This window comes from Canis lupus, chromosome 15 (genome assembly GCF_011100685.1).
Source record: "Canis lupus familiaris isolate Mischka breed German Shepherd chromosome 15, alternate assembly UU_Cfam_GSD_1.0, whole genome shotgun sequence".
Classification (NCBI taxonomy): Eukaryota; Metazoa; Chordata; class Mammalia; order Carnivora; family Canidae; genus Canis; species Canis lupus.
The window spans coordinates 50,507,172-50,532,712 of record NC_049236.1 but is presented as its reverse complement, the minus strand read 5'-3'; the positions used below and the strand labels follow the sequence as shown (position 1 = coordinate 50,532,712).

Here is a 25,541-nt window from a genome sequence, read left to right as displayed (position 1 = left end):
CATCATCTGTCCTTTACAGGTGAGGGAACTGAGGCACAGAGAATTTATGCAAATTGCCCAAACCCGCAGCAACTAGGTAAGTCAGAGTTTGAATCCAGGCAGTTTGTCTCCAGAGCCTGCGCACTTAACTAGGTGGTATTGTTTCTCCCTTTAGGTCCCAACTTGGGTGCGCAGTGTTAGAGGGCAGTGAGTTATCCCACAAAGTGGAGAAGCAACACGGGAAGGTGTACTGCGCCACTAGCTATCTTCAAGTGAGGTCCCAGAGTTACCTCTTCCACCTGCCGTCCCTTCTGAGGAGCCTGACCCAGAGTAATGGGAAAGAACATTGGTTTCTTTGGAGGCTGCTGAAAGTGATGGGTGTGACCAGAGATCTCTGCCAGGCCATTCTCCCCCTGCCTTGGCCGGAGCTCCCGGCTGGCCCTGGTCAGGCCCCCAACCAGTGCTTGCCGAGCACGGTCTCTCCTCAGGGCCACACAGCCGTGCCTGGATGGATGCAAACTTTGACAACGTGGAGAAATGAAGAGATGGCTTATTAGCTTCGTTAAGGACTAACCACAGAATGCTCTGCAATACATTGTATGAAATTCATTGTATCAAGTTTTGCATCTACCTTTTCATAAGAGCACCTGCTGGAAAAGAGGGGAGGTACTCTAGGAGTTGTGGGTTTAGGTTACAGAGTCAGACTCTGCCCTTTATAGCAGGTGACCTCAGGGGCATGATTTTTTAAAGATTATTTATTGATTTATTCGTGAGAGACACAGGGGGAGAGGCAGAGACACAGGCAGAGGGAGAAGCAGGCTCCATGTGGGGAGCCCAGTGAGGGACTCGATCCCAGGACCCCAGGATCACCATCTGAGCCCAAGGCAGACATTCAACCCCTGAGCCACCCAGGCGTCCTTGCGCCTCAACAACCTCATCTGGAAAAGATACCTACCTCATAGCTTGTAATGAAGACAAATCAGATAATCCAGGGAAAACAGCTCAAAGTGTGGTTCTCGGACCAGCAGCAGCAGCAGCAGCAGCCTTCTCAGAAATGCCGACTCCCAGGTCCCACCCCGGACTCGCTGGATGAGACTCTGTGTTTTGTCCTCGCAGGTCATTCACCTGCATGATCCTTCATCACAAATACTGAAGTTGGAGAAGCCATGGTAAAGCGAACACAGGATTGTTATGAGTTGTAATTTTATCAGTTGAGATCACCTACCATCAGAGTAAATTCAGCATCACTGTTCTGGGAGTGAGCTGTGAGGCCCGGGTTGGAAACCCCTCTCCTGTCTCCACTGTTGCTCATTTCCTAAATTCTCAGACACGAAGAGAAATCTCCTGAAGAAAGAAAGAAACAGAGACTTTCTGGAGAAACTGTTGGGGATCCCAAAGTCAGGGAAACAGCCATAAACCCCACAACTGTTGCACCAGGCAGTGATGGAAGCTGGCACGTTGCACCCCGTACCGAAACCAGAAAAGCCTTTTTATAAAAATTGCTATTATTATTATTTTCAGCACAACCCAAGTCTCCTGCCAGATCATGGCTTTTTTTTTTTTTTTTCATGGCTTTTAATTTAAGTGCACAGTTACTGCTCAAAAGTGATTCACAAGCCTTTAAAGAGCCACTCTCCTTTGGAAGTCGGCGTAGAATGCGGAGGGTTTGAAGATTAGTGTTGGGAGTGAGAGCATTTGACTGCCTAAGGATTCAATCTCCTAGGTACTTAGATACTTCGCAGCGAGAACTGATGTTCATTAAACTGTAAGCAAATTAGAGTTCAAGCCAAAGATATAAAGGAAGACATAATTAGTGTACAGGAGCCATCCACCATCGTTAGACTTCTCTGAGGTGAGAAGTCCTATCCTGGAGAATTAGTTCCTTGCACAAAAGAAAATTATACAGCTGCTTTACGCAGCCTGCCGATGCTGTGTTTTATCGCACTCAATTTACAATGAAATGAAGCAGAAGTCTGCAAGACTGCATTAAAGCGTTAATTTTCCTTTTGGGCTTTACCTCCATTTTATCTTTAGAGGAACCCAGAATGGTTCAGTAAACAGAGCATTTTGCCAGTCAATAAATTAAAAAGCTATTTTTACCAAGTGGACACTGACTGGCTGCCACACGCAGCAGAGGCTTCCTGGGAGTTCAGAGGATGGGAGGGTCCACCATCCGTCAGCAAAAGTGACTTGGAGGAAAAAAAACCCACGGCTCCCCGTCCTCCAAATGGGACCGCCCCGAAGTAATGTGTTTCCATCAGCTTCTGAAATACTCTGGGTCTGGGTTCCAGGCACAACTTTAGGGGCACAGACAAGGGACTCGAACTCCCAGAGGAAGACAGATCCATTAGATGTAGCGCCAATCCTGCAGCTCCAAGAGGAGTTTCGGAAGAAGTGAAATGCCAGTTGTCCCTCACCCACCCTGACAAACTTTATTTGTAGACCGTTGAACTAGAAATGCCGAGGAGGCCATGTTTACATTGGTAGAACTACCCCTTGCCCCTACCCTCACCCCCTCCAACATTCCCTCTGCACGCCTTGTGGTTTGGAAGGGGGGGCCAATTTGGAAAGAGCTTGGCAAAGGCCCTCCCTTGGATCTGGAGGGCAATGGTAGGCCTGCGGGGTCGGTGGACAGGCTGTGGACCAGGACCCCAGTTCTCTGGGTCTGCAGAGGCCCTGCTCCAGTCTGGACTGAAGGGAAAAGCAGTGGGCGTAACAAGCAGCCAAGCAGATCCTTGAGGAGGAGCAGCAGCATGGTGGCTTCTTGGAGGGGCCGAGGAGGAACCCGAAAGCTGCCCAGTTGGTTGGGGCTCGGCAGGTGCATCACATCTAGGCTGTCCTCCATCTGCAGCTTTGTAGGAAACGTACTGTTGTAGCTCAGTGGGCTGGGAACACTGCTTTGGAAGCCACCTAATAATGATAGCTACCTCTCAGAGAGCCCCCCCCACTTTTTTTTTACAGTGAGTCTGAGAAATAGAGGAGTTTTCTCTCTGTTTTACCAATGAGCAAGCAGAGCTAAGTGCATGTCTGCCATTTGCCTAAAGTCACCTAAACAGATGGTGGTGGAGATTGGAGATTAGCCTCCACGCAGGATACTAAAGAACATTCTGGAAGCTGAAAATGCATATGACACAAGAAGAAACTCGAGATGTTATTTCTGAGGGAGGGAGTAGAATGTCCAGAATAACGGAGGAAGGAGGCATGGGAAAACAGGGAAGAAATGAAAAGAAAGAAGGAGACAGGTGTAAGCAATGGAAGGGAGTTTCACAGCCACAGGCTCTGGGCCGTGACCGGGAGGCTCTCCACTTCTGTCCCCATTGTTTGAGTCAAGAACCTAGGAAGCTTCCTGGAACCTTGAGGGTGGGAACCGTAAGCCAGGATGGAGCCTAGAGGCACACGGCACAAGCCACTCTGGACAGTCCTTCCCATCATGGAATATTGGGCCGTGGGGCCACTACCGGCCTAGTGACAGGACCCCAGTTAGAACCTGAGACCCCTCACCCCCAATTTCCTCTGCCCAGAGGATACTAGGGATACTCCTCGGGGACACTCCTCAAAGCAGTAGGGAGCAGCCGTGACACCCATTCGCTGTTTGCTTAAATCCACGTTCCAGAGGAGGCTGCTGCTGGTGCCTCACTGGCCGGTGGAAGATGGAGATGTTGGGGCCCCTCAAGGACAGGTGTGACCCCAGGGCCAGATCGCAGGAAGCTCTTCCTTCTGGAACTCAGTTAACGGCGACTTGGTTTCACACCTGTCTTGCACACCATGCCTTCTTCCTGAAAGCACCACTGTGCGGTGTGTGTGTTTGTTTGCTTAATAAGGTATACATTTTAAATTTAATTTTTTCAGTGGCTCTTAAGATATTTGCACCAAGCCTTTGGACTCACCTGCTGAAACGTTGATGGGAGAAGGGAGAGAAAAGTTAAAAAAAAAAAAAAAAAAAAAAAAAAAAAAAAAAAAGCCCTTTCTGCCAGCACTGTAAATGAATCATTAAAAAAACTCCCAAAGCAGCAACATATCTGCTGTTTTGCTTGGGAACAGCAGCACCTGGCACTCGCAAGCATTTCCCGGGCTTGGTCTGTCCATGGCTGGCCCCCTCCTCATCCATTACCGGTTCCAAAAGGCCCCCCTAGTGGGGCAGGGGAGGGCACTCAGCTTGCTGTCTGGGGCATCAGGCCCTGATCCCTGGCATTTTGTAAAAGGAACAGTTTCTGCTGCCCCTGTTGGAGATCCAGGACCCTTGGGAATCAAGAGTGGGACCCGCAGCAGAGGCAGGTCCTGCCAGGCACCAAAAAGGACTCAAGGTAAGCCTCCAGCCTGGAGCCCTCCTGGGGGGACAGCAGGGAAGCCACCAACCCTGGAAGCCCCTCAAGGGACTGTCAGGAGCTACAGAGAGAGAAACGGGGCCTCCGACCTACAGATGCCAAAGGTTCTGAGATTTCTGGGACTGCCCTGATTCCCTATCATTCTTTTCAGTTCACTTCTGCTCTAAAGTCACATACACATTGCTAAAAACCCCGAATTCTTACAAAATGGCATGCTAAAAAATAATAGGGCTTATGGGAAAAATAGAGCTGGGACAGTCCATAAAAATCTGTGGAACTTGGTAACCAGAGCACTAGCAAAAACAATCACAACCCTAAGAAAATATGAGCCTGGTTACGTGTCTCCTGGCATTTGCTCTCGGCATCACAGGCTGTGGATTCTTCTGAACGCGGATCCCGGAGGGCATGAGTTTCCCCTGGAGACAAGTGGAAGTTCCATTCATGGTGTAGCCTGCCTTGTTAGGTGTTTTTAACTTTGGGGGCAATATAATCAAGCTCCTAGGTATAACTCTTCTTTATAAGAAATATTGAAGGTTGGGGAATATTTGGTAAGTACCACAAAGATAACAATTAGCCAAATCCAATATAAAAATGCTTTGAACAAACCAACTGCAAAAATGGCTTTTTTTTAAAGGGAAAATTGAGCCAAAGGGCTCACCTTGTAACAGGTGATAGTTAGGCATTAGTATTCATGTGGTTGGGTGTGATAGTGATATTGTGGCTAAGTTTATAAAATACCTGTTAGACATAAAGACAAAATCAAAACTAAAAAAATGAGATAGATACACCAAAAAATGCTGAAAGTTGTTAAATCCAAGAGATAGGTTTGTGAAGCTTCTTTCTACTATTCTCTTTACTTTTCTGTTTGAATGAGATATTTTTGTAATTAAAAAAAAATGGGATCTTGTACTTCAGAAAGTGAAGAAGAGTTCAAAATAAGAAAACAAGCCAAAAACCTCACAATTACAAGAGCAGGCCAACTGAAAGAGCTCCCGATGGCCAAAGTTGGATCTATTTGAACAACAATAACAACAAAAGTAGCATTACATATAACTGAAAGCATAAAATACATATCTGTAAGTCCATACTGATATATATATATTTTTTTAGTCTATACTGATATTAAAGAATGATTGTGTAAGTCAATATATTGGGGAGAAGAGAAATCTTCTGTGCAGAAGAATTCCAAATTTGTGTTTATGTATTCTCTGCACACAAGGAGGTGGAGCGTAACAGCAAGGGCTGCACGTAGAGTGAATTCTTCCAAAGAATTTGGGAAAGGAGAGGAAAGGAATAGTTTCACAAGTGGAGAAACCTGGCAAATATTACCTCCACCTGAAGGTGATGAAGGTCCGCATCAACAGTGGGAAGGTAGCATGATCCTTTGATTTATGAGAAATACCACTCGGCCTCTGTGATCTTCCCCCGAATTCCTATAACCACAGTCTAATTATGAGGAAAACATCAGACAAATCCCCATAGAGGGACATTCTCCAAAATACTTGACCAGTGCTCTTCAGGTTTTGAAGGTTTGTCAAGGTCATCAAAACCAAGGAAAGTCTGTGAAACTGTCACAGAGAGAAGAGCCTTACGAGACTTGATGACTAATCAAAATGTGGTACCCTGGATGGGATCCTGCAATAGAAAAATGACATTGGTAAGGAAGCTGGAATGGAGTGTGACAAATGTACTGTACTTTACTAACGTAAGATGTTACTGATGGAGGAAACTGGATGTGGGCTATGTGGGAACTATCTGTTCTATTCTCATGATTTTGCTCTAAAAAAATAAAGTGTATTTTAAAAAAATAGGAGGAAATACATAAGCAAGATACAATTGCCCCTTCAATTATATTTCAATTATATTTTGATTTTTAAAAATGTCCCGGAACATTGTGACAATTAAAGTTCAGATCAGTGCACGAGTGGAGCAGATGAGGCAGGATGGGGACCCCTACCCTCTTACCTGCACTCATCTTTATTCATTCCCAGCTCTTTCCACACTTCCAGCCTCAGCACCTCTGGAAATGCCCAGGGTTCATTCCCACAATCTTACTATTGACTTACTTGATTGTTATTGTTTTTAAGCAGGCTCCACGCCAAGCACAGAGCCCAACTCGGGGCTCGAACTCACAACCATGAGATCAAGACCTGAGCTGAGATCAAGACCTGAGCTGAGATCAAGAGTCAGACACTTAACCAGCTGAGCCACCCAGGAGCCTCAGGAGGTAGAGTGATTGTTGGTTTGTTTTTTAATAACAACTTTACTGTGATATGATTCACATACCAAAAAGCTCTCCCTTATAAAATGTACGAGTCAGTTGTACTTAATGTATTCCACTCTGTGGAATTTTTATGGCCAAGTAATTTCCCATTGTATGGATATACCACATTTTGTGTATCCATTCATCAGTTGATGAACATTTGGGTTGTTCCCATCTTGGGGTTATTATGAATGTTACTATGAGCATGCCATGTGCAAGTTTTGTGTGGGCATGTGTTTTTCCTTTGGGGTCAATACCTTGAAGTGGAATTACTGGATCATATGATAACTCTGTTTAATTTTTTGAGGAACTGCCAAACAATTTTCCAGAGTGATACATCATTTGATAATCTCACCAAGAACGTATATTAGAGTTCCAATTTTTCCTCACCAAAACGTGTTATTGTCTCTTTTTTTACTGTAGACCTCCTAGTAGGTATGAAGTCAGGTATCTCAATTGTGATTTTGATTTGCATTTCCATAATGACTAGTAATGTTGATCACCTTTTCTCTTATTTTTCCAGGTTTATTGTGGTATAATTAAAAAACAGAAATTTTGCATATTTAGGGTGTACAGCTTGATGTTTGGGTATGTGTATACATTATGAAATAATCACCACAATCAAGCAAATTAACATATCCATCATGCCAGATGTTAAGCTCCTTTTCATATGCTTATTGGCTATTTGTGTATCTTCTTTTTAGAAATGTCTATTAAAATCCTTTCCCAGTTTTAAAATTGGATTTTTTGCTTGTTTTTTTTTTTTATTGTTGAGTTATGAGAGTTCTTTATTTATTCTGGACACATGTACTTATCAGATATATAATTTGCAAATATTTTTCCAATTCCATGGTTTTTCCATGTTTTTTTTTTCCCCATTCTTTAAATGGTATACTTTGAAGCAAAAAAGTTTTTCATTTCAATGAAAGCCAATTGATTTTTTTTTTAATTTCTTGTGCTATTGGTGTTATATCTAAGAAACCACTGCTTAACTCAAGGTTGTAAGAATTTTCTTACGTGTTCTACTGAGTTTTATATCTTTAGATCCTGCAGTTAGGTCTATAATCCATTTTAAGGCAATATTTGTGTATGGTGTGAGGTAGGGGTTGAAATTCATCCTTTTGTATGTAGATATCTAGTTGTTCCAGCATTATTTGTTGAAAGTCCTGTTCTTTACTCTATTGAATTACCTCTCCAGGCTTGTTGATACCAATTGACCATAAATGTAAGGGTTTACTTCTACTTTCTTGTGTTTTAATAACTTATTTTCTTGTTGCAAAGAAATATTTGTTCACTGCAGAATTTTTAAAAAATATGGCAAAGAACAAAAAAAAACTACATTAAAACATGCTGTAGTCTCATCATCTAGAACAAATTAGGTTTTTGAAAACCAGTTTCAAAGTTCTTGAAATATTTTTTCATGTAAAACAAAAACCTGGGGCAGCAGGTATAGATAGGTGTTTTGACAGCCTTAGTATCCTAAAGGCTCCATGGTGATTCTTATGTGCAGCCATAGTAGAGAGCCACATGGAGAAAGACCATCTTAGGTTGTGCAGATGTGTTCAGATGAGCGGTGGGAATGAGGGTTGCACAAGCAACCTGGGAGCAAGCTGCCATAGGACAGCATCTCAGCAGCTGAGCTTGATGCTGAACAGTCAGGGAGCCAGGGTGTGTGGAGTCTCAGATCTCCCTCATGCATGCCCCCTCCCTTTCCACTCTTGCCATTCTTGGAGAAGCATTCCCATGTGCTCCTACTTTGGTGACCCACCAGACACAAGATTTAGCCTTTCTCTGTCAATGCTACTACTGTTTCTGCTGGCCTTTTTTGATTTCTTCCTAATGCCTCTGTTTCTCTAAGTCTTAAATTTACAATCTTCCAAGAGAAGATCTGACTAAGTCAGTGATTCACATCCAACCTGGAGCAGCATGAAATCCTCAGTCCATCACTGGAGATGACTATATAATTTGTCATTCCAGTTGACCTTTTTGAGAGTGACATGAAGGCTAATTGTAGTTAAGCTGGAGCACTCAAGGTATAAACCAAGACTGTTCCACGCAGACTAGGATGCACAGTCACTACTTATAGGGCCATCAATCTTCCTTAGATTTCCTCTAGCATTTTCCAAAGTGTGCTCTCTGTGAAACACTATATTACATCTTTCCTCTTCACACCTCTTTTTTGGTGGTTTCCAGTACACATTAGCATATTAGCATTAGCATATTAGAAGCTGAGAAAGATTTGAATAACTTTATTTAAGATTTCCTATACTTATTAACTGGGTTCTCTTTCCATCTGGATTCCCTCTTTCCCTTCTCATGACCTGGCTGGGGCATCTCATCCCATCCCCTTGAATTCACTGGGTCAGGGATGGTCACATGACAGAAATTGGGCAAAGGAGAGCACTGATCCTAGAGCTTGCATAAAAACTACCAAATATTTTCTCTCTTCTCCTCTGGAAGATGTGTGGTAAAGATGGAATTGCTGCTGCTATAAAGTGAAAATAAACCCAGGCGTGCCATCAGCTCCCTGGAGTGCAGAGAAAGCCTCTGTACCCTGCACCACTTGGGGGGATCACTAAAAGAAAGACTACTAGTGGAGGATAAAAAATGGCAATTATCTCTATCAATGACCAACTCAGTGGCCGTTCATAAGGAAGAATATGGGGAGAGACAAATGACTGCCCCAGGAAAAAACTGGGTCTTTGGTGCCATTGTCAAAGTACAGAACAGTTTCTCAACTGTGCCCAGCCTTGACTCTGGATTATTAGCTGATTACATACCTTTGCCTGTTTGGTGTGGGTTCTCTTTCACCTACAGCTAAATATATATATATATATATATATATAGTTTAGGGAAAGTTGATTTTCATCTTAATCTTCTAGACCACAGACCTCTGGACCAGGGTAGTGGGGGTAGCAGGAAGAGGTGTCACATGTCACACATGAAAGCAGCTGTTGACGAGTACTTGCTCAGGAGAGGGCGGTGGTAGTGGTTGGCTAAGTGGTACTTTTAGTATCTTATTTGATAATTAAGCACAATTTTCTATGGCATTAGATACACTTCTGTAACATGGCCTATAATCCATTGTATGCATTAATTATCCATTTACTAGCTCAACCCCCTAACTTATTCTTTTTAAAAATAATATAAATAATGCTTTGATGAACATCTTGTACGTCACTGTTCACGTTCATCTCTGATCATTTCCTTATGATTATGATTGTTACTAGAAGTGGAATTGCTAGGTCAAGTGGTATGGTGTGGTCTTACAGCTTTACACACCATTGCCAAATTGCTCTCTAGGACCGTTGCATCAATTCATACTCCCAACATGTGCCCATGAGGGGATGTATGCCTGCAACTCCACAGGTGGCCATTTAAAAATCTCTGCCAACTGATGGGTAGGAAATAAGATCTCCTTGTTCTGATGTGCCTTCATTTCATTGTTAAGTGGCCATCACTGACCTGTATAGGTTATTTCTAGGTCAAGAAGTAAGAAGGTTGGAGCACCTGGGTGACTCAGTAGTTGAGCTTCTGCCTTTGGCTCAGGTCATGGTCCTGGGGTCCTGCATTGGGCTCTCCACAGGGAGCCTGCTTCTCCCTCTGCCTACATCTCTGCCTCTTTCTCTGTGACTCTCATGAATAAATAAATAAAGAAGAAGCAGAAGAGAAAAAGAGGAAGAGAAAGAGGAAGAGAAGGAGGAGGAGGAGGAGAAGGAGAAGGAAGGTCCACAAAGAACACTGACCCCAAGCAACTGAGGAAGATGAGCCCGACCGTGAGGGCACAGGGCAGTATGGGGCACCCTGTGGGCTGAGAGGCTGAGTCAGGGAGTTAGGTAGGTGTGTGGCCTCCCACAGGTCTGGAGCGGGCTGGGGATGTGAAAGGAAACAGCTGAAGAGAAAAGATCAGAGCACAGAGGGAGGGGAGGCTTTAAAGATCCAGCAGCTTCAGGTAAAATTCTCTTTTCAGAGAGACACGGGAGAGGAAAGAGGAAAAGACGAAAGTCAGATCCTTTCTGGGGGAAAGGGTGCCAGCCAGGACTTGCTTTTAGTGAAGTCGTCGAGCCCTGCTGTCGAGGCTCTTCACCCCATCTCAAAGGTGCTCCTGGAGGAGGAGGAGGGCCTTGTGGCCCTGGAATGTGAGCCGCCCTGCCTGCCCAGGACAGGGGGCGCCTCTCTAGATGAAATGCTTGTTCTCATTTCGGAAATAAAATTATATGGGTTTTGGTTTGTTGGTTTGTTTACCTTTGGCCTGCAGAACAGATCCCAAAGGCACGAGCCCGCACCCATTTTTCCTGGACTTCTCTGGCTGCCCTGGGGACCCTTGTCTCCTATTCGAACTTTCTCTTTTGCCGGCATTTGCCTGTGGCTTTGGGGTCCTGCACACACACCACATCCCAAAGGCAGTGGGACCTAAGATTGATTTTAAAAACTCAGGTTTTTGTGTTTTTCCCAACCATAAAATCCTCACAAGAACAGAGAATACAAACTGCTTCTACCGCCAGAGAGAGGGACTACTAGCATGTTGTTCTTCCATTAGTTGTCCTTGGCATAGGTAAGTATCTAATCCCTGCAAAATGTGATTTCTAAAGGAATCATCTTCCCAAGTCCTCCCCACACCTCTCCTTTCCCCATTTGCTCCAAATAAATCGTGTGCCACAGACTCATGAGTTTATGGGAGAAAGGGAGAGAGGAGGTTACTGCTTTAGAAATTATCTGTGATGAGCATGAAGGAAATTACTACCTCACCACACATTTCAAAGATTTTCTTTTGTACAAATATGATCTGTCAGATGGCCCCAGCTTTCTAAGCTTCCAGGAGGTTAGTGTGAAAGAGATTCTTTCTTTCTTTTCTTTAACAATCATAAATGGAAAATAAGATCCAAGCTGGGTTAGTTCCGAATCTGAGCGGTTTCTGGGAGAATGGGAGGCGAGCCAGAGCAGACAGTCAGGTGGTGGAGGTGAGGGGTCTTCCCTCTGCGGGGAGCAAGCAGAGAGGTTTCCAGAGCAGGCCTCTCCGGAGAACCAAGCGTCCTAGGATCTGGGATCCCAGATGCAGCACTTATTCTGGTAGCCTCTTTGGTCTCATGTGCAAGCTTACCCATGATGCCCTCAGGACAGATGAGGGAGCCCCAGGGATGGTGGCTGCTGAAGAACTGCTAAGGACCAGGGCACCCACTGCCTGACCCCAGGTGGCCCAGACAGTCCTGCCAACAGGTATTTCCTACTTGGGAGGATGAGCTCTGGGTCTAACTCGCTCGTTTGAAGGCCCAGAAGATTTCTGGAGGGAGTTCTAGAACTGTAGTTGACTCATCTAATCTGATAAGATTTCTTGAAAATGAATAATAAAAGTGCTATCCTGATAAAAACCAAGGTGGTTTTTATTCAGATGCTTTATTGGTCCTGCAGTGCTCCTTAAGAATACTTTAGAGCAGCGGTTCTCAAAGCCTGGTCCCAGACGACAGCCTCAGCTGGACAGAAATGCAAGTTATGTCTCCCCCAGACCAACAGCACCACCACTTAGACCACCACGCAGTTGTGACTATGCGTGGCTGAACGCAAAGCCCTTTCTGGTGGAACTTTACTTGGGAAGACTTGGGACAAAGACTAGCTCACACGCCCGTCAGGGACCCAAGTGCACACTCAGAATACAGTGGAGAGAGGGTGGTGTGGCTCATCCTTCTAAAACAAACTCATCCTTCCCCTGGCCCTTGCTCCATTTCCCTTTCTCCTCATTCCCCATCCTCACGCCCATCCCTTTCTTCCCACCCTTAAATTTTCTTTCCTTGCCCCTGGATGTCCCCTCCTTACTAAAGAATGCCTCCTTTCAGGGACTAGCTACCATGAAGCCTACCCTTATTCTCCCCTGTGGGAAGCTTCATGCCCTTCACTGAACCCCCATGGCATTCTATCCAAATGATGTCCAAGCCCTTGGGGCTCCAGGACAGCAAGCTCTGGGTGCTAGTCACCTTCGTCACCCCCACAATCATGCCTGCTCCGGAAGGAAGGAGAACCCCATGAGCATACCATGAGCAGTGAGTGGGAAATCACAGTGAGGAGGGGTGGGGAGGACTCTGAGTGAAGGAGGATGAAAGCCACAGAGATAAATCAGCGACTAAATGGTGACGTGATCGACCAAGACAAATTGGCCCCCTTGTTTCCAGTTGAAAGATTGATTATCACATTAATGTTAAATTTTATTTAAATGAGCCTATTTCTCCACAGTGGGCATTCAATAAAATGTCCCTATGGAACAGAATACTAGGAGAAAAAGAATAAAGTCTCAATGAAAATGGGCACCACTAAAGGTAAAACTATATCCATAAAACTCTCTCTTCCAGACTTCCTTCCCTAGTCTCAAAGATACCCAGCCCTAGGTTTCTTTTTGCGACCAGCATGGATTGCTCCATGGATTGTGCTCAACAATGAGTTCTTTCATTTTCTGCCACGTGCCCATGCTCCGTTCAGCAAGGTTCCTCTTTATCTCCCCACCCTTCTCTGACATGGGCACCTCTCATTTCAGGAACCTAACTGCTGAAGGGCAGACTCTGGATCCCGGGAATCTAGAATGACCTCTGTTATTCCAGCCTCCGCCTCATTCCCTGTTGTGTGTAGGTCTGCTGAACTCAATCCAACACCAGAATGTCCATGACATCTTGCCCAGACTGTTGGTGGGGAGGTGAGACCTCAGGGAGTCTGTTCACGTCTTCTCCAGATGTGAGAACTGGCCCATCCTTCCCGTCCCGGGCCAGTTGCTGCTGCTGTTCATCTTAAACTGTGTGAAAAGAGCCATTCAAATTCTAGTCATTTCCACCAGAGCAAGTGGGTTCAGAACCAGCTGTGTTTCTCGATGCCCGTGCTCCCAGATGTGACTAGAGCCCTGGGGGTCCGTGAGAAGGGCGGGTGGGAGCCATCCTGGGCTGGATTCCTGCCCTAGTGCTCACTAGCTGTGTGACAGGCACTTGGAGCTGAACTGCCCATGGCCCAGTGTAGCCTCCCCTGGAAAATCCCCACCTCCATGGCAGGTTGTGAGGATCGAAGAGGAGAAGCAGGGAGAGTGCTTGGCACAATGTCTAGCATGTAGTAAGCACCCAATAAAAGATACACTTGGCCAATAATTACAAGAGCAGACCTCCTAATTGGCGTTCTGCTGGGATCCCTGGTACCCGTGTTTTGCCGTGTTTGCCGTCTCCTCTCTAACAGGCTCCTACTGGATGGCACTGAAGCCCATACACGAACACAGCTCCTGGGGGAGTCATCTCAGATGGCTTCTCGAGGCTGGCTTCTCCCCCAAGCACCTGAGTATCACATCTAGATCACCCTGAGAGCCGGACCCCCTGGCTTCTCACACCTTGAGAACAGGGACTGTGTCTTTACTGTGTCTTCTAGGTCTGTATCTTAACTCTCAATAAATCTGTGCTGAATGAATGAGTGAACGAATGAATACTAAAGGACCCTGCTCCAGCTCTCGTCGGATTTGCACCTCCTCTCCAGCTCCTGCTGGGTTACCTACCTCTTGATGTGACTTCCCTGTCCCTGGGCCTGTCGGTGCTCCCGGGAAAGGGGCTCTCTCCTCTCCTGGCTGCCCGTCCACACCCCAGCCTCCTCCCTGCAGCCGCTGGGCCCTCCCTTGGCGGGAACCGTGGCAGCCCAGGCAGAGGGGGGCTGGGGCTCCCTGATGGCAGGGGATCAATAGAACTGCCTCCGCCAGCGAAAAGTTCCAGCAAGGAGATGCGGCCCCGCCCTGCTTAGGATGGTAACCTAGAGCCTTTCTTTCTCCAATCTAACTTCACACAGAAGCAAACACTTTTATTTGAATGTCCTTTGATTTTAAACATTATCAATCAATGTGCATTTAAGAGCACCAGATATGCGTTTAGCATCTCGCTATGTGCCGGGGCTAAGAAAGAAGGACCGCGCTGCTTTGAATATCAAGTAGGTCTCCTTTACAATTATAAAATAAAACATGCAATCCTGGCCTTTGCTTTACTGGTGACCCAGGTCCCCTACGCTCTCCAACTTCATCTCCAGGAAGGGAGCAGGGGGTCAGAGGACGTTGACGTGGGAGGAGGTGATCACAGCACACGTTATCTTACTCACGGTTACTAACATTTTCATATATTTCATAGCAGCTCAAGTCAATAAACGGCATAGCATTTTAGTAGGAAGTAAGCATAGAGGTACGAACTAAATATAATCACATCGAAATTTAAATGGTCATCAATTAATGTTAGGCTCTGGGTTTCTTGTACATTTGAAGAAAAATATTTTGGTGTTTCCATGTTGATTGGGCGCAACTCCAGACCTTTCAGCTTGCGCGGGGGTGGCTGATGCATGGGGCAGACGTGCTGGGGCGCTCCCGGCGGGGTGGCCCGGGGGGCCGGCAAGGTTGCAGGTGGGAGTGAAAAGGACAAGGCCTCCCGGGGGCCTGGCCCGGGCACAGAGCAGAATGGAAGGATCTAGCACAGCTCTTGGGGCTGGGTCCCCTCATTGGCCTCCCTAGCTGGAGTCTCTTGATCTTAGGCCATTAGGCAGACTCAGGCCCGCTCTGCCTCGACTTCTCCTTCTTGCCTTGGCAAGGAGGGCCTAGCCCGTGGCCGGGGCCTCCCGCCCCTCCTGGAGCTGGGGTCCTCGGTCCCCACGCCACTTGGGTCGCCCCGTCCTGCCGCCCCGACACGTCCGTGCGGGACTTGGATGCGGATCTCGGTTTCGGGGGGACGCAGCAGGACACGGGCCGTAGGCCCCTGGGGGCGCCCCGTGCCCCCCAGGCCGCTCCCGCCCGCGGGTCCCGAGGCACAGCCTGCAGCGCGTTCCTCCCCAGTGGTTTTGCGGGAGGTTTATAAAGTCAGTTAAGGCCTTTCAGTGTACAGGGCTGGGGGGCGGGGGCGAGCCGGGGGCGGGGGGGGGGGGGACAGGGGCCACCTGGGGGCCCCCGAGGACCGTGCCGCTCTCTGCCTCCCAGCAGCCCCCGCCCCCCGCGCCGGGCCCCGCGCCCCACACCTGTGGGCAGTGCCTCCTAGCTGGCTAGTATTTTCGTCAAAGGCAAAACCATTCTTTTGAGACATCTTTGTTTTTTTAAGATTGATTTATTTATGGGCAGGCCGGGTGGTTCAACGGTTAGCGCCGCCTTCGGCCCGGGACCTGATCCTGGGGACCCGGGATCGAGTCCCGCGTCGGGCTCGCTGCGTGGGGCCTGCTTCTCCCTCGGCCTGGGTCTCTGCCTCTCTCTCATGAATAAATAAATAAATTTCTTTTTTTCTAAAGATTTTATTTATTTATTCGTGAGAGACACAGAGAACGACGCAGAGACACAGGCCGAGAGAGAAGCAGGCTCCCTGCGGGGACCCCAACGCGGGACTCGATCCCAGGACCCCGGGATCACGACCTGAGCCCAAGGCAGGTGCTCCTCGGCTGAGCCACCCAGGCCCCCCTCTTTTGAGACATCTTTCCTTTACCTACTTACCTACCTACTGACTGTTGTCCATTTCGGCCACCGCGCTGGGCGCTGCGCATGTGAGGTCGGATATCGTAGCGTCCTCGTTCCTCCTTCAAACCAATGAGGAGATCGGGATCCCTGGGTGGCGCAGCGGTTTGGCGCCTGCCTTTGGCCCAGGGCGCGATCCTGGAGACCCGGGATCGAATCCCACGTCGGGCTCCCGGTGCATGGAGCCTGCTTCTGTCTCTGCCTCTCTCTCTCTCTCTCTCTGTGTGTGTGACTATCATAAATAAATAAAAATTTAGAAAAAAGAAAACCAATGAGGAGATCCATCGTTTTCCCATGTAACTGATTTGTGACCCCTAGTTGGAGTGAGAGAGCAAGCAAGGGAGGTGTACTTGGGCCTCCCAAGGTGAGGTATGCCTGGATGCCAGAAATGCCGCTACGGTATTCCTAAAACATCACTCATTTAACCATTGTCCACTCGTGACTGTATTGATGGCAAGGAAAACAGCTTTGGCTGTCTTAAGGCAGCTGATAGGCCCGAATAACGTTTACATGGGGCTTCGGAGCTCTTTTTTTTTTTTGAATGCAGCAGAATCTCATGTTCTGGGAATTTATTTCAAACAACACGATGAAGCAGAACTGGAAAGACTTGACTCGGTTGGGTCTGGGAATCCATCCAGTTTCCCCCGCCTGCCCCTCTGTTCAAACCTTTCCTCTAACGTCTCGGTGCTGGGAATAGACTCTTCATGCATTGGATTAATGCAAAGCATCACCCAGAGCACGGCTGCCCTTACCGAAATCTTTCTGAGAGTTAGAAATATCATTAAGTGTTTCATTTCCACAGGGTTTCCCTGTTGGGATCCAGGGTTTTTAGAAAATCAGAGCAACATGCAGTTGAGGTGACAAAGAAAGAGAGAGAAAATAGTCAGTACCTTGAAAGTAGAAAAGATAGAGCCTAATCTGCTGACAAACCTTGAATCGTTTTTATGTCTCTATTTTCTCCCCTGCCTTGAAAGAAAAAATAAAAAAAAACTTTTCTTTAGCTCTTCTGAATCCCAAGTTTGCTCAAAGAATAGCCATTCTTGGCATTCACCTCTTGCTAGGCACCAGGCTACAGGCCTTCCCTGTGGTATCTCACTGGATCCTCACCTAGCGGTCTCTGGTTTGTCCTTGAATTCTGGTGTGACAGGCGAGAAGACGGCTCCGAGGCAGCAAGGGAGGAAATGTGCGTAAGGCCACATAGGCAATGAGTCAAACTGTGCTTGTTTTCACTCCAGAAATTGTGTGCTCCCTCTTATCCTATCCTTACACAATACCAAAGGACAGGAGAGTAAGTTCCAGGAACTTTCTTGTCCTTTTCAGCATTTTGATGGCCTTATGATCTTTCGCATCCTTATACGACTTCAAAATTGGATCCCTTCTGATTGTTTTCAATGGCTAAGGCCCGAAGTGCTAAAGTCTACCCATGATATTTTCACTAAACGTATTCCATGGCAGAAAATCACAGTCTCCCTACATATGGCTGGTTTTATGTGGTGTGTGTGTGTGTGTGTGTGTGTGTGTGTGTGTGGCTTCTAAAACATGACCATAGGAGTCTGCAAAATAATATCCCATAGGTCTATGGTGGTTTTTTTTGTTGACAAAGGGATCATGAATCTATTACCTATTTTTAATCACAAAGCTACGAAATAGATATTAGTATTGAATTTTACACATAAGGAAATCAAGATTCAAAAAGGGTAACGCAGCAGGTCGTGATTATACCTGTGAATTTATATAAGCGGCAGAGCCGAGCTGAGTGCAGGTGTCCTCGGACCCTGGGCCCTCTCTGTGACTGAGATGGCCCGGCTGCCTTAGCCCCAACAGCTCACTTGGGGAAGAAGACCCACCAGAAGCGACAGACCATCAAAAACAGGGCTCAGAAAGCTCAACTGTAATTTCCCACAAAAGGACAAGTCTTCGAAACAGGCCACAATTAAGTTTCCAGTGGCATAAATGTTCCTTACAGCGAGTTTCGAAAACACAATAGCAGCCAAATGACTGCTTTTCAGAGCTAGTGGAAGAACAAAGTGCAATTTCACAATTTCGAACTCACTTTTTACATTTTTCAAATAGCTTTCTGGAAAGATCCGTGCATCTTGGGGGTGACTGGTGCCCACATGTTCTGGTACTTTATGGCCTCTCCGAGCTGTGCGGAGAGGTCTTCATGGGCTGGTAGATAGTGCTTTCCCCTCCTTGGCTGATTGCTGCACCACTTCCCACTCTCTGTAAATGGCAGCTGACACAACTGCCAAGGAAACTTCTCATGGCTGTATTTGTCCGTCTCAAGAGAAATGAAAATACCCACATTTATATGCTCTGATGTTGAGGATTCATTTGCATAGTTATTTGAACACACACGCACACACATACTCATACATGGTTTTCTTTCAAGAAGGAAAACGCATCAATCTGCTGGCACTTACCTGCATGACCACATGGACACTTAGAGGAGGTTGGAAACCCCCAGGAGGCAAAATAACATAGCAAACCCCTGAGAGCAGGTTCATTTCACAGCTTTCTCTACAGTTTGAGTTACTAGGCTCAAACTTTACCCAGTAAAACCAGTCTTACAATTGTAAGCCTTGAGCAATGAAGAGTCTCCACACCATTTTTTTTCCTTTGTTCTTTTTTAGATCTGGAAGTTCTCTCACAAGTACGGGAAAACCCCAAACAGAGGAGAGGGCAAGAAGAGAATTTATTACATTTTCTCGGGCTTATTGCCTGACATCTTTAGGTAGACGGTTTCTGAATAGGTAGATGAGGAAAAAATATGTGACACGTACACATATGTATATGCATGTGTCCCTCTCTGCATATTTGTTTTTATTTAAGACTTCAGGAAGAGGAGAACTACAATTACCCTCTTTTGGTTACCCTGTCTAGCATTGGGAATTGAGGTAAGTCAGGACTTGAAGACTTTGGAACAAGTGTCCGGAAACCCAACTCGTTAAGCAACGATAAAAAGAAAAAGATGTCTTCAGCTCATTAAGCTGGAAAGTCCAAAAGTAGTGAAGCTTCAGGAATGGCTAGATCCAGGGGATCACACAGTGCCATCAAAGCTTGGTCTCTTTTCTCCATCTCTTTGTGCTGATATGTGTCTCGGCCAGACTTTCTTTATCTCACTCCCAGAAGATCTGAGCTTATAACTTAACCAGCTTAGCCACTCCAGTGCAAAGAGAGTGTCTTTATCAATAGATTTATTAAAAAGTCCTGGGACCTGGGTTGGATGTAAGAATTTGCGTTTGTTGTGCTGATGTGGCTCATCTGAAGTCCACACTGTGAGTTGTGCTGACTGGTCCATCTTGACTGATAAACCTTCTTTCCTTTTCCAGTGACCCTACCCTTGAACTTTCCCAACTTGTTCATGTCTCTTCTTGTAGAATCCAGAGCTGGGCCTGGAACCATGCCGGACAGATACAGGCGCTCAGTGAATCTGTTCAATATAGAGCCCAGTATTCTTGACAGAACCTAATCTACCAACTCAAATGAGAAAAATGATCTTTCTAGCCTTACAGTCCCAGGAAAATGATTGTGATCTTTAAAAATTGTGCTTATTTTTTTCCTGATTACAGAACAAGAAAATGTCTATTGTAGAAAATTTTACTTCAAACACAAAAATAAGAACCAACCCATGACCTAAACACCCAGAGGAAGCTGTGTTAAAATTGTGGTACACATCCTTCCTGTTTCATGGTGCCCACAGTTCTGATAGAGCTGCCTACAGCACATGTCCAGCTTGTGTTGTGTTGTCCAGACGTCTTGGCTTCCTTTTATTCATAACTGTTCTCATCCAGTCATTTCCCGTCTGTGTTTGCACAGTCTTCCCCAAGGCTTTCACCAGGCCCTGGTCCCTAATGTTCTTTGTTCTGATGTCTAAGATATCGGAAAATGACTGACGACCCTTGCCCTTGAGTTATAGAGTGCCTGAAGAGCTTCTCATGCTGGTGTTGCCCCACCTGCCCGGCCCCCCAGGGCCTGGGCGCTCTCCTACCTGGCATCTCTGGCACTGTGACTCACCAGAGAACCAGGCCAGGATACAAACCTCCGCAGGTCCTGATGGGGTCTGTGTGGGAGCCCTCAGAAGAGGAATGTCTGCCCTCTGTGCTCAGGAGGAGCAGGGAGATGCCAGACATGACCATAATCCAGAAGCCCAACAATGGAGACAGGCTATCACTGGAAGTCCAGCACAAGATGGAGAGAAGTAAGCTTTATTGAGTACCTACTGCATGCCATGTGATGGGCTTCTACGGAGGCCTTCCCATGTCTTCACAATCCTCATGTGAGGCAGCTTTTAGATTTTGCAATTTATTTATTTTAAAAGATTTTATTTATTTATTCATGAGACACACAGAGAGGCAGAGACACAGGCCGAGGGAGAAGCAGGGTCCCTGTGGGGAGCCCGATTCTGGGACCTGGGATCACGACCTGACCCAAAGGCAGACGCTCAACCACTGAGCCACCCAGGCACCCCAGATTTTACATTTTATAGAGAAGAAGCTGATGAGAGTTTACGAGGCTTAGATAGTATTTGTGTGACCAAAAGAAAGGAGAGAAAAATTCTGGTTTATTTCTAGGGTTTACTAGACCGGCAAATAAAGCAAGGAACTTTTACTTAAGGATAGACTGGCGTGCTCATACTTTACAGCCCAGAAAGTCTGAGGAAGGATACAATCAACGTGAAACAAAAGCTTGCGCTTGACCATGGACAGGTTCTTCCAATCCCAGATCCCTACAACAGAAGGAGACCCCATATATCCCAGCTGGCCAGGGTGGGGAAGCCGTTAGGCCCTCAACCTCCGGAGCCCAACTTCTCAGGTTCAAGTTCTTGTGAGCTCTGTACCCTTCAGCACTCCATCTGACCTCACCTCAGTTTCTCACCTGTGTAAGAAGGATGAGAGTAATCGTTGCCACATCATAGGGGTTCTTTAAGGATTAAAAGAAACACATATAAAGCACTTTGTAGAGCGCTTGGTACCATAGTAAAGATTCAATAAATATTAGCTATTATAATAATTAGGGAGCATGTTGTACAACCTAAAAGAAGTAACTATAGATCAAAGAAAAGCTTACTTCGGCAGGATGGGAAGTAAACTCTCTGCACTTAATTAGCCCCAAAGGTGGCACAAACTGAAACTATAAATAGAATAGAAAAAGGTTAGATCATGAGTGAGTAACCTTTCCTCTACCATAAGCCAATGACATACAAGGGGGAAAAAAATCCATCTCTGGCCCTATGTAAGTCATAGAAGCCATCATGGGCTCTGAAGGGAACTCAATTAGTCACTGGTTGCCATGCCAATGCAAGCATCACCCTTCCACCTACACCCCCATCAACACATTTGAATAAGTAACAATCATAATAGCATGCACTAAAAAATGCTATTTTTAAAAAAGTTAAGTGTATTTCCGTCAAAAGTCTGGTTTTCAGAAATAATTGCTGTGGGCCAGATCAAGATTTGCATAGAATCCCTAAAATGGGTTGAGTATAATAATCACAGAAGAGAAACCTTCTGTAGACCATTAAGGAACACAGGGGGTTTTGGATGGGACGAGGGGAATCCTAACATTCTGGGCTTGACCAAATGCCCCTTGTGCTGTAAGAAATTGAGCTGGGGTTAGACAGTCCTCAGCTGGCTCTGCCTTTTCCACAGCCCGAAGCCCGATGTGGGCCCTGGCCTTCATCATGTCTTCTTGAAGTATTACCTGAACAACTACAGTTTGGTAACGTGTATCTCAAACCTAAAAAAAAAAAAAAAATTGCTCTAAGAATTTAGTTTCTCATAATGAACCCGAAGAAAAACCATAACTGACATGCAATAAGATTTATAATAGCAAAAAAATCCCCCCCCAAATCAAAAAGAAATAACCTAAATGTCCAAATTAAATTGCTGTGCATGCATATGCTAGAGTATGATGAGCTATTGAAAATGAGATGGTTGAGCAGCCCCAGTGGCCCAGCGGTTTGGCACCGCCTTCAGCCCAGGGCGTGATCCTGGAGACCCAGGATCGAGTCCCACGTCGGGCTCCCTGCATGGAGCCTGCTTCTCCCTCTACCTCTCTCTCTCTCTGTGCCTCTCTGAATAAATAAAATAATAATAAAAAAAAATCTAAAAAAAGAAAGAAAATGAGATGGTCAAAGTACATTTGATGATGTGGGAAATTATTATATATTGTTAAGTGAAGCAAGCAGGTTATACAGCAGGGGAGTTGGTAAAATCCAAATTTGATATATGCAATTTTATGCAAATATATGCATAGGGAAAACTAGTAGTGTGTTACTCTAAAATGTGAATGGTTATTTCTGGATGATAGGATTACAGGTAGCTGGTATTTTTCTTTTGTGCCTTTCTATATCTCCAGAAACACTTCTTATGATAATTGCATATTTCTCCTGTAATCAAAAAAAAAAAAACCAGTAAGTTTTATAGGCAGAGAACTGAGGGCCTGCTCTGAGTCTGGTGTGTGAGAAGGTGGGACCTCAGGGAGGGCTGCGCTTGGCTCCTCTTGCAGCCAGGCCCCGCCTCACCCAGGGCAGCAGAGGTCACATCTGAGGTGACAGCCAAGGTGACTAAGTTCACGTCTGGGATGACTTGGTTTCTCAAAGGATTTGTCAGCTCCTTGAAGAAGCATTTTGTGCTTCCTGTGTTTGGCCTCACTCGGCTCCCCAGTTGGTCTGCACATTCTGGTCCCAGGCGACCACAGATGCTACCCTGATGCTACCTTTTTCATGGAGATTTGAGGGCAGAGGTCATTATTGGGCAGGGGATGACCTGCATAAGTTTTTTTTTTTTTTTAAGATTTTATTTATTTATTCACGAGAGACACAGAGAGAGAGGCAGAGACACAGGCAGAGGGAGAAGCAGGCTCCCTGCAGGGAGTCCGTTGCAGGCACTTGATTTTGGGACCCCGGGGTCACGACCTGAGCCAAAGGCAGACGCTCAACCACTGAGCCACTCAGGCCTCCTGACCTACATAAGTTTTTAAGACCAAATAAGCCCTTCTCATTGCTGTCTGCCCGCCCCCCCCAACTCTCATCTATCCCCCAGGCCCAGGAACGCCATGCGAGAGGAAGCCGTAGCCCTGGGAGCACAGTGTTGTGGATCATCAGGTAGGACTATAAAGGGAATTTCTCAAAGATCAGCTCTTCAGCCACCTGCCCTGAATTTCTGGCATGAAAATACACATTCCTGGGGCCACCCAGGGCCTACCAAAATCATAAACTCTGGGAGGGGGAAGTTATTCTATGTACCCTAGAACTGGGGCCCACTTCCCCAACAGCCAGAAAAGGGGAAGTCAGGATGCCCAAGCAGCGGGACTAAGTGCCGTCGGGGGACACCACACCCATCTAGGCTCCCACTTTGGGACACTCAACTCGAAAAAGGCTCCACCATTTACTCAGTACTCACTGTATGCCTCACACAGCCCTGGTCCTCCATGTTCTTTATCTCGAATGATCTTCTCTACCACCATCCTGGGGAGCTTTTATCCAGATGAGGAAATGGAGAGAAAAGGTTTATGAGAACTCACCTGAAGAGTCTTTATGTGTCAGCTGGACCCGTGCTTTTCTCTGAGAAGAGACTCCCAAGACTGGCCCACACCGCACCCCCTGGACGTCCTCCTTCCCGGCCCGTCCACGTCTGGCCCCGGGTCAGGGCTGGTGCGTCCCTGCCGGCGAGGCCTGCGCTGGAGGCCCGGGTGCGGAGTCCGCCCCGGGGGGACTCGAACCGGGCGAGGGCGGTCTCCGGCCTGGCTCCAGGGCTGCCGTGTTTCCCGGTGCGGCCCCCCAGCCCGTTCCCAGCCCCGCCGGCAACTGACTGGGTGTCAGGGACTTGGCTGCTCAGCACAGAGACACCCGCCAGGCGACCCTGAGCCGGGCTTGGTTATGGGGATAAATCCCGGCCTTGGGAGTGGAGGCGGGGCCGCCCTCCTCCGTCCGGGGTGTGGGGTCGGGGTGGGCCTCCCGGGTGGGCCGGGCGGGGTGGGCACGATGGCCGTGGAGGGGCCGCGAGCCTCCATCTCCTACGACTGTACGGAGAAGAGCAGCCACGAGCCCACGGCCTGGCACAAGAGAAACGCACACTTTGTTTTATTTGTTTTGTTTTGTTTGTTTTTAAAGATTTTATTTATTTATTCATGAGACACACACAGAGAGAGAGAGAGGCAGAGACGTAGGCAGAGGGAGGAGCGGGCTCCATGCAGGGAGCCCGACGTGGGACTCGATCTTGGGACTCTGGGATCACGCTCTGAGCCAAAGGCAGAAGCTTAACCCCTGAGCCACCCAGGCGTCCCGAAACGCACACTCTGGTTTAAGCCAACTGTCTTTTTGGGGTCTCCCTGCAGCACCACAGTCATATCCAAAAAATGGCACTGAGCTCACCAAGGTTCCCAGTGACAGTCCAGACGGTTCTGGAAGGGCCCGGGTGTGTATCTTGCTTTTGAATGTTCTAACGCTGCCCTGTGCTCCTTTTGTTCGAGCTTCCTGTGCTGTGGTAAATGTCTTATTTTTTCCCTCTCCGAGCTGTTGGTCAGTCAAGGCTCTGTCTCAGGCCCACCCTGAGGTGCCCTTGGTGTGGGGTGTGGAGCTCCTCGGAGAAGGGCTCGGTGCGGCCTGGCCGGGGCGGGGCGGGGCGCCCGGTGAAGAGCAGCGAACGGAGTGACCCAGGCGGCCGCGGGGGGCTCTGAATCGGGGAATTACCGCGGGCGGAGGAGCCCCCCGGGACACTAGCTCCCGGATCCCAGCCCTCTCGGAGAAACCCCCCTCCGGTGCCTTAACACCACTCGGCCATCTCCGTCCCCCTCAGGAATGGCCAGTCATCGTGGGGCTCACCAGCTGGACCGTTAGTTCCTTTGGGGGCCACATCATAACTTTTCTTGTGGCCCAGAGGGCGCACGGGGCTGGGGGCTCGTTCCCCCATCGGCTGCCTCGTTTACGTCCTGCTCTGAACGTGGCGATGGCGGGGAAGCCGGCCCAGGGCGGCCTCGGCCTCCGCACGCAGCTCTCCAGGCTCTGGAACGCGGTGGGGGACAAGCTGGTTCACTGACAAGGGCAGGCACCGCCGATGGTGCTCCCGTAGCCGGCCCGTGGCCCCTCTTCCCACCCGCTGAGTCGGGTTTTACCAGGCCCCATGCCGGATGCTGGCGATATTGGGTCTGGACCAAGTCAGATCTGGTCCCTGCCCTCCTGGGACCTGAGGCGCCAGGGCGAGGGATGCCCCAGGGGTGAAATCCAGGCCTCCTCTGGAGGGTTCTGCTGCAGGGGCCGGGCTGGGACCTGCCCGCCCCCTTGTCCTTTGCCTGAGACACCCCCCCCCCCCCTCCCATCGTGGCTGCAGTTTGAAGAGATGCCCGTTCAGAGCCAGGTGTCGGGGGCCTCAGGCCCGGGGACCTGCTTCCTGCCCCAGAGCGTCGGTCTCAGCCCGTGGTCCCAGGCCCGGAAGGCCCAGTCCCCTGATCCTGCAGGGAAACTCTACGCTCCCCGTGACCCTTCGTC

At 47.6% G+C, this 25,541-nt stretch overlaps 1 long non-coding RNA gene across 1 annotated transcript; it reads right to left on the bottom strand.

Annotated features, from left to right (window-relative positions):
* Positions 1-20,608: 20,608 nt before the first annotated feature.
* Positions 20,609-21,795, bottom strand: LOC119868714. The gene is made up of 3 exons (XR_005370000.1): positions 21,755-21,795; positions 21,122-21,184; positions 20,609-20,929 (listed from the first exon to the last, which is right to left on the bottom strand). It is a non-coding gene; the product is annotated as an uncharacterized LOC119868714 (long non-coding RNA).
* Between the last annotated feature and the right edge of the window lie 3,746 nt (positions 21,796-25,541).